Below are 16,727 nucleotides of genomic sequence, written 5' to 3'. Positions count from 1 at the left end.
GTGGGGACTGGGAGAGCAATAGCTGAAACTACTACATGGCCCCTGATTTCCTGCTCTCTTCCACTGAGGCAGACAGGGCCACCCCAGATTCTCTATTCCATGCAAGAAGGATTTAGCTTACAGGGTTAGTGCAACTTCTCAATAAATAGCCTCTATGCTACTTCCTGCACATCAGCGATTTGTGACACCTTTACACAAACTGGTGAGTAGTTACTCACAAGAGTAGTCCTACTGACTCCAGTGGAGCCACTCAAGTGTGTAACTGCTCACCAGAGTGCCTAAGGCGGTTGCTATCTGGACCTCTGAGCATTCTCTCTATGGTGACAATCTTGCTTTTGTGAGAGTTGTGCCATGGCTTCTGGGCCCGGGTTAGCTATTTTACAATCACTCTTGCCAAAGTACTCTCAGCAATGAAAGGGAAATACATACATATATTTCAATCCCTATCCTATTAATAAAATCTGAATCATAAGACATTACATAATCATTATTCTAAATCGAAAGTAACATTAATATAAGCATAAAAACTGAGGAAGTCTGAGTACACAATTTTACTTTTTTTTTTTTTTTTTTTTTAAAAGGATGACCATTAAACTCCACTTTCCACTGCCATTTGTGAGTTATGTGGTAATCCCAAGCACATGAAAATAAATTGTTTACTCTACTTCCTCCTCCTCCTCTATGTTCTCTGTATTTATGGTGGTTGTAACTATGCTACTCATAAACAGTGATGGCAAACACAGTGCAAATGCAGCAAAGTCAGCATTAACTAATAAAAGAAAATCTCATCAGGGAAGGGCAAAGTTATCAGCAAACTTAAAAACCATTTGAAGTTAGCACACAAATCCAGTTCACAGTAGCTTTGGAATAAATTCAAAACAAATTCCCCTCACTGAGCGCTGACCTTAGAAAGAAGGGGTGCCGTGGGAGGAGAGGGGGAGAGAAATATGTGAACAAGTAGAGCCAATATGTATACATTCTCCTTATTAACATAGTTATTGGGCAATGCTATTTCCTCTGCTTTTAAATATACAGCTTTAATTTATTATTTCCTGTGCTTTTTAAATATACAACCTCAACCAGGGCTTCCAAATCATTATATTTAATGCAAACATCTGAGGGAAAGGAAATTTTATTTTTTTTAATATATATAAAAAATGAGCAATTTTAGAATGAAGATAGACCAAGCAAGAATTCCAACTCAGACCTTTTTTCAGAAGCAATGAAATAATCCAAACAAATTTATCACTGATCAATGATTCCTTCTGCTCATGTCCTTCTACGAACCTATTCTGATTGATTACTGTCTATCTGGGACCATATCCTTTCTTTCTGATATTACTTTCTCTGGCATGATGTATCTGTAAAATCTCCTGGAACCTCAAGAGACCTCCTTGATACTACATATTAAATATATCTATATGCTAGATATACTTTAATACCTTACAACAAAAGACACAAAGAATTTTTAAACACTGCAGAAAAAGCTGGTTTGTATCTTTTGGGAGCAGAGAAACAATATCCATTGTCACTACCATGTCTCTTCAACCGTAAATGCAGTTTCAGAAATACTTTGATTCATATTTTAGGTAAACAAAGTTTTATGTTAACTTTAGTGATATTCCAACTAACATGATATGCTAATATATTTGAAAAATGGTATTAATATGCAGAAAAATACATATTTCTGGTACAGTTACATAATCAAAAAATGGATTCAGAGAGGTAGGCATCAGAAAAAACAACGAGGAGTCCTTGCGGCACCTTAGAGACTAACACATTTATTTGGGCATTAGCTTTCGTGGGCTAAAACCCACTTCATCAGAAAATATAGCCTTTTAAAGGAATGCCCTGGACTGCCAATTTAGAGAGACACCTGGAGGGTGAGAGTGCATATCCCACATGATCTCTATTTACCCCTGTCTACACAGCTATTTTTAGCCATGTAGCATTCCTCTGCATCCCTGCTGCAGGAGCCTTTCCCCTTCTCAGGAAAAAAGACTCTGGCAACAGGGAAAGGGTTTGGCAAGGAAAGGCAAAGGGGAAAGGCTCAGCTTTTTCACACTGCGAGACCCTTTCCTTGCCACAATGAAAGACTCAGGCAGCAGGGAGCTGCTAAAGCCTTTTCCTACTGCTTCCCCTCTGCCAGAGCTATTCACTGACGTGTCGCCACACACCGTAACGTGGATGCAGACTAGTTTTCACCGTGGTGCGCAGCTACACATACCCAACGCGCCACCGCCAGAGTAGTGTAGACGTAGCCTTCGTTTGATCCCACAAATGACTCCATACTGTGAATTCCTGCACCCACATGCAGCCCCACTGAAATCATTAATGTCAATTTAAGAGGAATTTCCAAATGTTGCATATTCTAAAAATCTAACAGTCAAAAATATTAAAAACTTTGTCATCAGACAGGCCATCCTTGTTGGGTGTAGAAAAAAAGAAAGCAATTAAAATATAATTTTCTAATTGCCATTTATCCTTTTCCAGTCCTATGTTACAACCAAAACAACCAGAGTTTTGCTACTGGGTATACTGTAATACTGACTTTATATTTACATTCTCCCATCCTTTCCCCCAGTTCAGTTTTGTGCTGCATTTATTTTATTTGTTTATGTTAGCACACTTCATGTGAACTAAGCCCATATCGCAAATTAAACTGAAGTCAATTTGGAGAGCAGTTCGTAAGGTTAATTAAGTGGTAATGATTTGGCATTTGTTTAGGTTAGTCTCTTTACTTAATTTACTGATGTGACAGTATATAAATGTGACATGGTTTATAAAAGACACTTGAAAAGCAAAAGGGTTGGTCTTGGAACATTTACTATTACACACCAAGAAAATCAACAGGTGTAATAAAAATTATTTTAAAGAGAAACTGTTAAGTTAAAAACCAGTCTTATAAACCAATTGTTTTCACTTATGTTACCGTAACACTTCAGAGCAGAATTATTAGATTCATTGAGTACAATGGGAACAGCAAGGTTTTCCCTTTTTCCTACAGCCCCTGTTGTGTACTATAGCTGGGTGAAAAATTTCCAACAGAAAATGCAGTTTCATCAACATGTTTCACAGGAACGTTTCAATTTCAATTAAATTATAGATAAAGTTAAAATGAATCATTTTGATTACACATTATGTTTCTACCTTATCAAAATGAAATGTTTCAATGGTTATGAATCTAAATTTGTTCAGAACTTCCATTTCATGCGAAATGTTGAAATTTCGGCTTTTTATTCTGAGGCAGAATGAAAAGTTTTGAAATATCAGAATTTCCAGTCTGCTAACCACCTCCAGTAACAGGTCATGCACCTTCTACCAAGAGGTACTGTACTTCAGTTGAGACGATTGTATTTGGGACAACATTTTCATTGGGAGCTGTGGGTGCTCAGCATCTCTAAAAATCAAGGCATTTACCTAGCTACCTAAATATGTGGTTGGATGCCTAACTTCAGGTGCCCACATTTGAAAATTCTGAAGATAATTTTGGGAGCCTCTGAGATACAGACATTATACAGTAAAAAGAAAAGGAGTACTTGTGGCACCTTAGAGACTAACCAATTTATTTGAGCATAAGATTTCATGACTGTAACACGAAACACGGCTGCTACTCTGAAACCTGACATTATACAGAGAAATTCATCCCTGTACAGAGGACTCAAGACAATACCTGTGCACCACTTAAGTCACACGTAAGCTCTAATTTGAGGCTTTAAGTGGAACTTACTACAGCGTGCACAAGATTTCTCAGCATGCACAAGAGTGCATTTCATTCTAACCGCCCCCCCCCCCCAACCACCCACTGTAAATTATATTATTGTGCTTTGAGCAGAGAAAGGGAAAAAAAGGTCTGATGAAAACCTAAACCCTACAGTATCTGGACTGTATATTAAAAAGATCTTGACAATGTTTTTTAGTAAACATCCTAATCCATGAAGACAGGACACATGGCGAAAGGGAAGCAATAAAAATGAAGTGTTTATCTAGCAATCCAGAATATCTGCATAAAAGATAATGAAGAGATGGTGAACTTTGACATCAATCAGCTATATCTAATAACAATGGATTATAGCTAAGGCAGAGGTAAAGGGAAAAAATTAGAGTCATTCTGGAAAGCATTTTAAAAATGGCTTTATAGATACACAATACAGAACACACAGACTTATACAGTACTTGAATTTCAAGATAGATGTGTATTAACATGTGTGGCTGCTTGACCAACAAGCTTGTATCAAAAGATACAATAAATAAAGATTAATTACATTTATTGTTAGGAGAAAAGAGCAGGAACAAAAAAGGATTTGCCTTATGTATAGGGTGACCAGATAGCAACTGTGAAAAAACGGGACAGGTGGGGGATAATAGGCGCCAAAATAAGAAAAAGTCCCAACAAACGGGACTGTCCCTATAAAAACAGGACATCTGGTCACCCTACTTATGTAGAACAATAAAGTGACAAAGGAGCTATTTGATCAAACAATCTCCAATAGACTTATACAAAACTAAACATTTGCACACACTCAACCATAAGTAATAAAATAGCAAGAAAGAAAAATCAAGCTGCATCGAACCAAAACAGCAACTCTCAGCCTCACTGCTCCAACAGGACATGAGTAAGGAAATCACATGCACAAGTGAGACAGTTGCCAGTATAGGCTCTGCTCCAGTTTCTTTGTTTGCACAGCACCTGTCACAATAGGGTATCACTCTAGTTAGTCTCTAGAGGTTTCCACAGTAGGTATGTTAAATAATAAGATTTTGAGAGGAAGAATGGTCTTACGGCAGTGGACTGGAACTCAAGACATCAAAATTCAATTCTCAGCTCTGTTACAACACCCTCTGTGACTTTCAGTAAGCTACTTGGTTGCTCCATGCCACCGTTTCCCCATTTGTAAAATGGGCATAATACTACTTCCTTTCTCTCACCTTTGGACTGTCTTGACTTTTTATTTTTAACTTTATATTTATTGTGTTAGATAAAATATAAACACTATAAAACAAAACATATATAAACTACATGGACAGGACGGAAATACCATATGAATAACAAAATTCAGTGTTGATTGTTTGTAAAACCTCGGGGAAAAAACAACCAAAACCAGCCAACCAACCAAATAAACAAAATAAAAACACCTGAAGCCACAGAGCTCATGCAAGGCATCAACTGTTGAAGTGACTAAATAGATAAATAAGTGAGAACATAACCTATGAGTATTGGGGTCTAATATCTACTAAACTGCAAAAGTTTCATGTGTGACCCGACGTCTTCATATTTTTTCCAAGCATTTCTATTAGACAGTCATTTTTGTCCATTAAGACAGTAGTAGAGAGTTCACTAAACCAGTCTGTGTATGAAAGAGGAATTGCAGATTTCCATTTTCTCAAAATAACTCTTTTGGCCACTAAAATAGTTACTGCAATCCATTTCTTAATGCTAACTGGTAATACCAACTCATCCAGCACTAATAAAACACACAAGCCTAAGCTTTAAGGTGGCCGTTTCTTTAATTTGCCTGGTTTCAATGGCAGTCTTTTATAGCTCATTTTCCAAGTGAGCCATTTGGGAGTTTATATCACATACATCTAAATTTTTGAGATTGAATCCGGACAGTCTGTGAGGAATTCTTTCAGTGCCGCGATATCCTGGCATAGGTTCTGTGGTGGTCTTGCGGTCTCCCTCTTCAGCTGCTTAAGTGATTCAGGCTTAGCTCTTTTGTTGCCTCTAATTTGTCCACTGGAATCCATATTCAACCGTTTGAAGTTTATCCAGGGGATTAATTTAAACTTTTATGACAGAAACATATTGCCAATTTGCTAGAAAAGTAATTATTAAAGATGAACTCATATGTGGGAAGTGAGGTGGTCTGTGACTAGGCAACCATCTTCTTCATGGGTACCAGGTGACCCCCCCTTTTAGATTGTCAGCTATTAGAGGTAGGGACTGTCATTTTATGTTTGCACAGTGCCTAACACAATGGAGCCCTGATTTTGGTTGAGGCCTCTAGGCACTACTGTAATACAAATACTAAACATCATAAAATAACGATAACTTATCAGCAAGAAAGAAACTTGTTTCCCGTCCACTTTTTGTCATATTAAATCCATGCAGCCACAAAAGAACACCAGTGCGACTCACTCAAAGAATCAGATCCCTGAGGGTGCTGCAGGTTCTGGCGGTTCAGCCGGGGGCACTTATTACAGAAGTGATGCCCCTTGTGAGTGGTGTCAAAAGCATTGCGCTGCTGGAGATGCCATCTCTGAGATGAGATGCAAACCAAGGTCCAAACCATTTGTGGTCATTGAAGGTATCTTGATCTTTTCCAAGGGATGAGGTATTGTCTTTAGGGGCCAAAATCTGCTCTCAGCTATGTCTGTGTAAATCCAACGCTCCATTAGCTTCAACTAAGTTACCCTGGATTTACACTGGTGTAACAGAGAGCTGAACGTGACCCATCATCTCCTGGCCCAACTCTAATTTAGGTAATAACATCCTGTCAACTTGAATTTCCTGTACAGTATCAAAGGGATACCAAAGACTTCTTCCCTAGTTACTGTAAACTGTTGTAAAGTATGGTTATGGCTGAAATAACCTCTACCTGCTCAAGGACCAAAATTATTACAATTCTACATTCTAATCCTACTGGCCAGGAGCCAGCAAAAGTGTAATATTGCTCATATAGCTCTCAGAAGACAACAAAACATTTAAAGGGGCTGCTGCACGTTTCAGTTGTTTTCATCCCTCCCTACCCCACCTTCAGACAGCTACCAACTGCTGTCCCATTTACATATGTATCTATGTAAGGAAAGAGTACAGCTGCCACCTTTGCACTCTGGCTTTCCACATAGCTCTTCACTACTCAGCGCATAAAGGTTCAATGGGAATTTTGCCTGCGTAAGGACCCCCCTTCCTATGCAACAGCAAGCACGATGGGAATTCCAGGAGGCATTCCACATCATCCTTAGATATTGGCCAGACAGCACAATTGAGTTCTTAGGTATCTCCTACCTGTATGCCCCGTGTCCCATGAACTAACAGAATCATAAAAATGCAGGGCAGGAACGGATCTCAAGAAGTCATCTAGTCCAGTGTCCTGCACTGAGGCAGGTCCAGGTATACCTAGACCACCCCAACAGGTGTTTGTCTAACCTGTTCTTAAACACTCCAATGGCAGGGATTTCACAATCTCTCATGGACCCCTATTCCAGTGCTTAACTACTCTGATAGTTGGAAAGTTTTTCCTAATATCTAACCTAGCTCTCCCTTGCTCCAGATTAAGACAATTATTTCTTCTCTACCTTCAGTGAATATGGAGAAAAATTGACCACTGCAGTATCTCACCAGATACACTCCATTCCCCCAGTTTGACAGCGAACCACTGATAATTATTGTATGGTCTTTCAACTAGTTTTGCACACACCTTATAGTCATTTCATCTAGATCACATTTCCCTAGTTTACTTAAGAGAATGTCATCTGTCAAAAGCCTAATTAAAATCAAGATATATATCAAGTCTACAGCTTCCCCTCTATCCACTTGGCCAGTAACCCTGTCAAAGAAACAAATTAGTTTGGCAGGCCATGGTTTGGCATGATTTGTTCTTGAAAAATCCATGCTGGCTATTCCTTATAGCCCTATCATCATCTAGGTGCTTACAAACTGATTGTTTAATAATTTGTTCCCGTATCTTTTCACGTATCAAAATTAGGCTGACCGGTCTATAGTTCCCTGGGTCCAGTTTGTTCCCCTTTTTAAATACAGGTACTATGTTTGCCCCTTCTCCAGTCCGCTGGGATCTCATCTGTCCTCCATGAGTTCTCAGAGATAATCACTAAGAATTCTGAGATTGCTTCAGCTAGTTCCTTAAATACCTGATGGTAAATTTGATCAGACCTTGCTGACTTGAATACATCTAACTTATCTAAATATTCTTTAACCTGTCCTTTTCCTAATTTGTCCTCCATTCCCTCCCCCTTGTTAATATTGATTGTGTTAATTATCTGGTCAAAATTAACCATTTTAGTGAAGACTGAAGCAAAACAGGCATTAAACACCTCGGACTTTTTGATATCATCAGTTATTAGCTCTCTTTAACCACTAAGTAGAGGACTTAACATTTTCCTTCATCTTTCTCTTGCTCCTAGTGTATTTACAGAACCTTACTGCCTTCTATGTCGCTTGCTAAGTACCTCATTTTGTGCCTTAGCCTTTCTGATTTTGTCCTTACATGCTTGTGCTATTATTTTGTACTCATCCTTAGCCATTTGTCCATATTTCAACTTTTTGTAGGTCTCCTTTTGTTTTTCAGCTCATTCAAGAGCTCCTGATGTGGCCATTTTGGCCTCTTACTGTTCTTCCTATCTTTCCTTTGCATCAAGACAGTTTGCTGTTAAGTCTTTAATACTGCCTCTTTGAGAAACTGTCAGCTCTCCTCAAATCCTTTTCAGGAGACTCCTTAGGTCTTCTTCCCATGAGACCTTAACTACCAGTTCTCTGAGTTTGTTAAATTCTGCTTTTTTGAAGTCCATTGTCCTTATTTTGCTGCTCTCATTCCACTCCTTCCCTTTCCTTAGAATCACGACATCTATAGTTTCATAATCACTTTCACCCCAACTGTCTTTTATCCTCAGATTTGCAACCAATTGCTCTCTATCAGTCAGAATCAAGTTTAAAATGGATGTCCTTCTGGTTACTTCCTTATGAAAGAAAAGTTGTCCCAATACATTCAAAGAACTTATTGGACATTTTCTGTTTTGTTGTATTATTTTCCTGACAGATGTCTGGGTAGTTAAAGTTCTCCATTACTACCAGGTCTTGTGTTTTGGGTATTTCTGTTATTTGTTTTAGAAATGCTTCATCATAAGTGGCGCGTGCCTCCAGCATTTGGGGAGGCTGGGCAGAGCCCAAACAGTGGCCCCACCCGCTGCTCCGCCCCAGCCTGGCCACCTCTCCCCCAGACCCCACCCATGCTCTTCCGCTCTGCCCCAGGCTCCTCCCCATGGACCCCTCGCCCACTGCTCGCGCCTCTCCTCCACCCCCTCCCCCAAGCCTCCCTGCCCACTGCCCCCTCCTTCCTTAAGGATGTGTGACAGGGTGAGGGGGCGGAGAGGAGCAAGTGGCGGGGCCCTGCCTAACAGCTGACCGGTGGGGACGGTGCTGGGGGCCTCAAGTGGTAGTGGCAGCGGCATTCCAAAGGCAGCAGGTCAGCCTGTTTGGGGAGGCTTAGCCTCTTCTGGCCTATGATAGCTGCCGCCCAAGTGCTTCATCCACCTCATCCTCTTGATTTGGTGGTCTATAGTAGACCTCTGCCATGACATTGTACCTGTTTCTTCCCCTTTTATCTTCACTCAGAGATTTCAGCCAGTCACTAGCTTCTGAATGTCGGAACAAATGTATATGTCAGGGGTGGCCAACCTGTGGCTCCGGAGCCACATGCGGCTCTTCAGAAGTTAATATGCGGCTCCTTGTATAGGCACCGACTCTGGGGCTGGAGCTACAGGCGCCAACTTTCCAATGTGCCAGGGGGTGCTCACTGCTCAACCCCTGCCCCCACTCCGCTCAGTGCCCTTGCCCCTCCCACCCCCAGAGCCTCCTGCATGCCACAAAACAGCTGATCAGGCGGTGTGGGGAAGGAGGGGGAGGTGCTGATCAGTGGGGCTGCTAGTGGATGGGAGAGCTGATGGGGGGCTGCTGACATATTACTGTGGCTCTTTGGCAATGTACATTGATAAATTCTGGCTCCTTCTGAGGCTGAGGTTGACCACCCCTGGTATATATTCTTGATGTTCTATGCAACACCTACTTCCTTTTTTCCCTGCTTGTCCTCCTGAACAAGCTATACCTCTCTCTACCAATATTCCAGTCATGAGATTTATCCCAACAAGTCTCTGTGATGCCAATTAAGCCATAATTTAGCTTACATGCTAATACTTTCAGTTCTTTCTGTTTGTTCCCCATACGCCTTGGATTTGTGTATAGACATCTAAGATTTTAGCAGATTCTCTCACTGTTACTCCTGTTGTTACTCCCATAAGCCTATTGTAATTGTCCATCTCCTCCATAAAATTTAGCCCTCTGTTAAGGTCACCTTGTTTTATACCTAGCTGTTGGCTATTGTCATCTGCTCCTTTTGGACCTGGTATAGAGCCTCTCTCACTGGGCAGACAAGTCAGTGTGCAAAGACGCTCTCCTCTTCTTGGTCACATGGACCCCATCTCTTCCAGTGTGCAATAACAGGGCACAACTTTGTTAAAGAGAAATAATGATGTAGGAACTGAATGTTTTCAAGTGCTTCACTAACGCTTTTAGACACTACGGGATGTGCTTTATTGATTCATTTATGTGTGACTGATGCACTGTGAGGTGACCGCATGCATTTAACTACTCCAGGCTTGTATGAATGGACAAAGAAACACATTGGAAACTCTTAATGTTATTCTGAAAATCCTCCAGTTCACCACCTCTTTTGTTTTGCTGCTAACTTACTTTGAATCCTCCACAGTATTTTCTCTCTACCTTTTTGTTCCCACTATCACTTTTCTCCCTTTCTCCTCTTTCTACCTATTCATCCCACCTCTTCCCTTTGATTCTTCCACAGCGGTAGCACTTTAGATCACTGTTTGCACAGAAGCACAGGCCTGGCTGGCTGTACTCCTCCTATGTGCTGTGCCAGCAGCCAGGCTGCTTTCTGCTTTCTAGCTTACTTCCTTTTTTTTTTTTTAAAACCTAAGGAGATAAGAAGATAAATCACGTTCTCTAGTTTAAGTAAAAGTTCAAAGCAGCCTAGTTGCTTGCAAAGTGCTGAGGAGTGCAGTGGCGAGACTAGGGGACAAACATGGCATTTCCTTTTGAAGTTCAGACGTCTGAGAAGAGCTGGCAGCCAAACCTCAAAGGAAATTGCTACGGCTCTCCTCCACTTGCCAGCCAGGCCTCAGTACATTTTGACTTTCACTTAGCAACTTAAATCTGCAACACTTAAGAAAAGGCTCACTTTAGCCTTAGGTAAAGGCAAACCTTCAAATATGCCCAGCTAGCTCCAGAGTGCTTCTGAGAAGATGGATGGAAGCAGGGTGGAGGAAACAGATGCTAAAGGCTGCCTTTGCAACTAACGGTTAATGGTGCATTTTAAAGCAATGAAAAGATCACAAAAGGTTTTCTATTGTGGTTTTCCTCTCACCCATTTTATTTGTGTAATAGGTGTCTTGAAAGCAATTATGCAAATAAGAAGATCAAATCCTGCATCTTTTGTGTTAACAGGTATTGGGGACTATGGTCCTCCAGGGCTCTAGAGCTGCAAAAGAAAAATCCTCTACATCAGCCAAGCATAGGAATGGAGCCAGGATTGTAGCCACCAGCATCAGTCAACTCCTCAGTATCAACCAGGCTTGGCCCAAGAAGAGTTGGTGTTAAGGGCTGATGTCATACTCATTTGCTCCACAGCAATTTAAACAACTACAATCTGCCCCGCCACACACCACACATGCAAACACATGCACATGCACACAAAGGCCCAATCAGTCAATCAGAACTCAGCTTTGCCAACAAATGTCAAAAGCTATATTATGATGTGTGACAAAGTTCCTCCTCTACCTTAGTGGGTCTTGTGCTTATTGGCGGATTTGCTTGCCTTGGAACTTCACAGCAGCCCTCAGTTTGGCCATTTTCATGAACCCACAGTCCAGGACAACTCCTCCTGTGTCTGACCAGGAGTTGGGAGGTTTGGGGGGAACCCGGGCCCGCCCTCTTCTCCGTGTTCCAGCCCAGGGCCCTGTGGTATGCAGCTGTTTAGAGTGCCTCCTGGAACAGCTGTGCAACAGTTACAACTCCCTGGCCTACTTCCCCATGGCCTCCTCCCAACACCTTCTTTATCCTCACCATAGGACCTTCCTCCTGGTGTCTGATGATGCTTGTACTCCTCAGTCCTCCAACAGTATGCGTTCTTACTCTCAGCTCCTAGTACCTCTTGCTCCCAGCTCCTCACACGCACACCACAAACTGAAGTGAGCTCCTTTTTAAAACCCAGGTGCCCTGATTAGCCTACCTTAATTGATTCTAGCAACTTCTTGATTGGCTGCAGGTGTTCTAATCAGCTTGTCTTAATTGTCTCCAGAAGGTTCCTGATTGTTCTGGAACCTTCCCTGTTACCTTACCCAGGGAAAAGGGACCTACTTAGCCTGGGGCTAATGTGTGCGAACAAAGACCGTGAAAAAGGCGGCCCGGGTCATCATTGAAAAATACTACACCCGGCTAGGGAATGACTTCCACACAAACAAACGGGTGTGTGAAGAGATTGCCATCATCCCTAGCAAGAAACTGCGCAACAAGATAGCTGGGTATGTCACCCATCTGATGAAGTGTATTCAGAGGGGGCCTGTCAGAGGTATCTCCATCAAACTGCAGGAAGAGGAGAGAGAGAGGAGGGATAACTATGTCCCTGAGGTCTCTGACCTTGACCAGGAGATCATTGAAGTTGACCCAGATACTAAGGAAATGCTGAAGCTGCTGGACTTTGGCAGTCTGTCCAACCTGTAGGTCACGCAGCCTACTGTGGTGGCAAAACATCAATAGGAGCTATCTGAATCCATTGCTGTGCTGTCACTTTTCCAATAAACATGGGAAACCAAAAAAAAAAAAAAAAATTACTCTCCTATAGCCATCTGGCCTGACCCTGTCACAGATGCTAGAGTTCTAGTAGCCAACATATGAAACTTCAGATTTGTCAAGGAGGACACTGAATTTTTTAAAAGGGCACATTCGTTTTGTAATATATAATATGTGGAACTAAGGAAAGGGGATCAGGTTTCAGGAGAGACCTGGACTGGAGAGGGACTAAAAGCTCAGAAATGCAAAGTTGGGGCAGGTGGCTGGGAATGAAACAGCAGAACCTGATTGAGTAATGCTGGCCTCTGCTCACATTTTATAAAGCTGTTTTTTACAACTCTGCTTTCTTGCTTCCCACATCACTTATTGATAATCAAACACTAGGAAGAATATTTTCATAAACAGCGCTCTGGCCAAAGTTCACTGTTGTTTATTACTTGTTGAGCATTAATCACGTGGTCAGTGCTGCACAGAACACAGCAGAGGTAAGAGCCTACATTTTCAGAACTGACTAGTGATAGTAGAGGCCAAATTTGAGACACCAGAGGGGCCTTCTTTTCAGCAAGCACTGAGCACCAACTCTTCTGCCCCAAGGAACATATGGCTGAACTACCAATAGACAGTAATTCAGACATGCAAAATGCCATAAGACCAGAAGGTGAAGCCAATCCATAACAGTGCAGCAGGTTTTTTGCTTCCCTTTTGTGAATAAAATGACAACCTTTTGGGGGGCGATGGATTAACAGAGATAGGCTTCATGGATGACGTGTTTTGAAGAAGGATCAAAAGGAAGAAGGAGTGAAGATTTGGCACCCCAAGATGGAGAAGTAATTCGAGGGACTAGGGGTAGATAATTTTAAGCTGTTCTTCAAAACTGAAGCACATGATACTACACAACCAAACTTCTGTCCTGGCCCAGTATGAATAGAGTGATTCATATGGTAATGGCTATTAAGTAACAAACCTGGAAAATATTTCTGAGATTTACAGTCAAACCCTCCCATAGCCCCTTTCTGCTTTGCTTTACTCATCTCCGCCCCAAGAATTCCAAACCCAGAAGAGAAACAGGGTTATAGTTGACATTCCAGCTGCAGAGCAGGTATAGTGGTTTAAAGGTGTTCACTAATGGAAAAAAAGCAACCTGAAAACTTCCAACATGCCATGCACATTGTTACATCCAAAACCAGCAGCAGCATTTGAAGTGTCTCCTTACCTACTGTGACAAGTCAGCAGTTTATACCGTGAACACGTTTTTCTTTCAGTCAAACAAACTACATGACACCTAAAAAAGACTTATGCTGGATCAAATGATGTAAGACAACTAAGAGAGAGCCAGATAAAACAAGGCAAAATATTGACTAACAGTTCAGCTGCTACTGTTCACTAATGATTACAATGATTAATACTACATTTTAAGTTATATATAACCATAAACTAATAATGAGCTAATGTAACTAATATATTTTAATGTAGATGGCACCTCATGGCACGAAGTCTATGGGTGCCTAACAACCACAGCTAATGTTGTTCCTGCCGCCTATTCTCTTCAACCCAGCATAACATGACATCACCCTAAGAGGAGGAACACAGAATCCAGCTTCTTCCTTTCTGCAGCCAGCCTGCTGCTCCTGCCATTTAAAGTATGTTCTCCAACATGCAACTCTGCTGGGATCACCACGGACAGAGAGCCTTTAATACCCAATCTTTCCCTTGCTCCAGAGGGTCTCCTGCTCCACCTGTGGCCCTGATCTCATCACTCAGCCTGGACCTGGACTGGAGATATTTTTTTGTTAAGACCAGGTTCTAGAGAATGTGAATTCTGTCTCTCTCTTAGTGCTGCAAGGAATGAAGCTGACACCTCAAGAACACGTTTATTTGTGCCTTAGGGCTGCCTTAGAGACAGATGCCAGCTTGAGCATCACTTTCCCTTGTAGTGCTGTCTGTTGGTTTTTTTCTACTTGTTTCCTTGACAGATTTATACATCTGTTCTGATAGCTTCTCAAAAACATCCAAAGAAGAAAGCAAGATCCCTAATGCATTTTTGGCCCCTTCAGTAACAGTCTGTATGGGACTGAAAAATATCAGGAGAAGTACTCCACATCAGCAGTCATCCCACACAGACAAGCGTCTACAAGGAGCCCTGCCTCATCCAGAGCTAGATTTTTCAAAGGGCTACAGTTTGCAAATGGCCTGGCCTCTCTACTAGATAGGGCTAATTGTTCAGGCAAAAACTGCGCTACAAAATAAATTACAGGCCAAAATCCGAGGACTGGTGCCTCTGGCTACCTGATCTGTGCCCACAGTTAGGCAAATAGAAGTGAAGTTACTCCAAGATACCTTGAGTCCTAGAGACAAGTTTTACAGGTGCACATTGCTTATGAAATAGGGAGTTAGAGCCTCTTATGTCATCCACCCCTTCATACTCTATGCATGAGGTCTCCTTTACCTTCATCCTCAACTCTCCCCCAGCACAGCAGCTCCTCCTTCCTGCACGACTCAGAAATTCCATACCAAAGTAGATAAGCTCCTATGTTGTTCCTGAGCTCTGCAAGAGTGGTTGATACTCATAGTTGCTTTCCTGAACACTATCTGTGGCTCCTTTAGCATCTATGCTTTCTGAGCACTTTAGCATCCAGAGAGTCCCATCTCTCACACACTGAACACCTACATTAACCATGCTTCCATGTGCAACTCACTTTTCATTTAGAACATTGGTAAAACTAACAATTTATAGCACGTGAACTGCGTATGTACAAAGTGCTCTTTATAAACAAAACCAGGATTTTTGTGGAACACTCAAAGACCTTTTTCCTCACCACCGAATTTAAACTTCTTATCCTCAACCATTTAAATGCCAGAGCTTTTTAGTGGGGAGAGGGATAGAGGAATCAATGCTATATTATCATGAGAAAAATGTATTTTTTCACTCTCCTTGTATTCCAATAGAGCTGAACCTTTTTGTTCAGTTATTTTTTAATTTTAAAATCATCATCATACAATTACCAAACCTTGAAAATTTCATCTCAAAAGATGAAAGTTTTAGCAAGTTATAAGCCATCAACAAGAGGCTGCAATGGAAACTTTCACACAACCTTGACTACAGACGTCTTTAGTGCTTCGGCCATAATAAACAGAAAAGAGCTGTGTTAGGCCTGGATATAAGTACTTGGTCTTAGTTTTGCTGTGCTTTTTTTCTTTTTATGCTGTACAACTGTGTGCATGTTTATACACTGTTATAATTAAAATTTTGTATTTGGCCCAAATTAGGAGGATTAAGCATATTTGATTATCCCTTATATTACCGTATTTATTACTATTTTATTGCATGGTTGGAATGATTTATTTAGCCATATACTGCTTTGCTGAGACTCACCAGGGCCAGCCATAGAAGAGCAATGCTTTTTTTTTTTTTTAGTTAATTAATAGACAACATGCTGCATAATTTTATTGTGGAAGGCAACAAAGACAGTGAAGTTGGAGCTTCTCCCACTGTACCTGCAAGGTGTAGGGGGTCACAATTCCTTGGCACACATTACCAAAGGGATCTGCATGATCCCCCTTAGCCATGTTGGAAGCATCAACACTTTAATTTCCCCCATTCACTCTAAGTTGTATTTGCCGCAGGTCTGCAGAACTGGCTGAGTTAATACTACATCTGGGAGCTAGTTATTTTATCCCACATCCATTAAACTTGCTTCCTACACAGATTAGACTTACTGAGTCACTAGATAGGTTTCTATTAAGTTTACAGACTCACTTGTTCATCATTACCTCTTTTTAACTAGCTTGATTCAGCCTTTAAAAAAAAAAAGCCCATTAGGATGTTTCTAGGAAGAGTATTATGCTCTCCAAAGGAGAGCAACAAAAATGATAAAAGGTTTAGAAAACCTGACCTATGAAGAAAGGTTAAAAAAAACTGGGCACCTTTTAGTCCTGAGAAAAGAAGACTTCAAGGGGAATCTGATAATGGTCTTCAAATATGTTAAGAGCTATTGTCAGGAGGACAGTGATCAATTGCTCACCATGAAGCTACAACAAGAAGTAATGGGCTTAATCTGCAGCAAGGGAGATTCAGGTAAGATATTAGGAAAAATTCTGTAACTATAAAAAACAGTTCCCTACCTTT

At 41.2% G+C, this 16,727-nt stretch overlaps 1 protein-coding gene across 7 annotated transcripts in view; it reads right to left on the bottom strand.

Annotated features, from left to right (window-relative positions):
* TPK1 (thiamin pyrophosphokinase 1) overlaps positions 1–16,727 on the bottom strand; it is a 491,137-nt gene that overhangs the window by 343,022 nt on the left and 131,388 nt on the right. The window lies entirely within an intron of this gene.

Source organism: Chelonia mydas, chromosome 2, assembly GCF_015237465.2.
Source record: "Chelonia mydas isolate rCheMyd1 chromosome 2, rCheMyd1.pri.v2, whole genome shotgun sequence".
Classification (NCBI taxonomy): domain Eukaryota; kingdom Metazoa; phylum Chordata; order Testudines; family Cheloniidae; genus Chelonia; species Chelonia mydas.
This window is presented reverse-complemented; position numbering and strand designations above follow the sequence as displayed.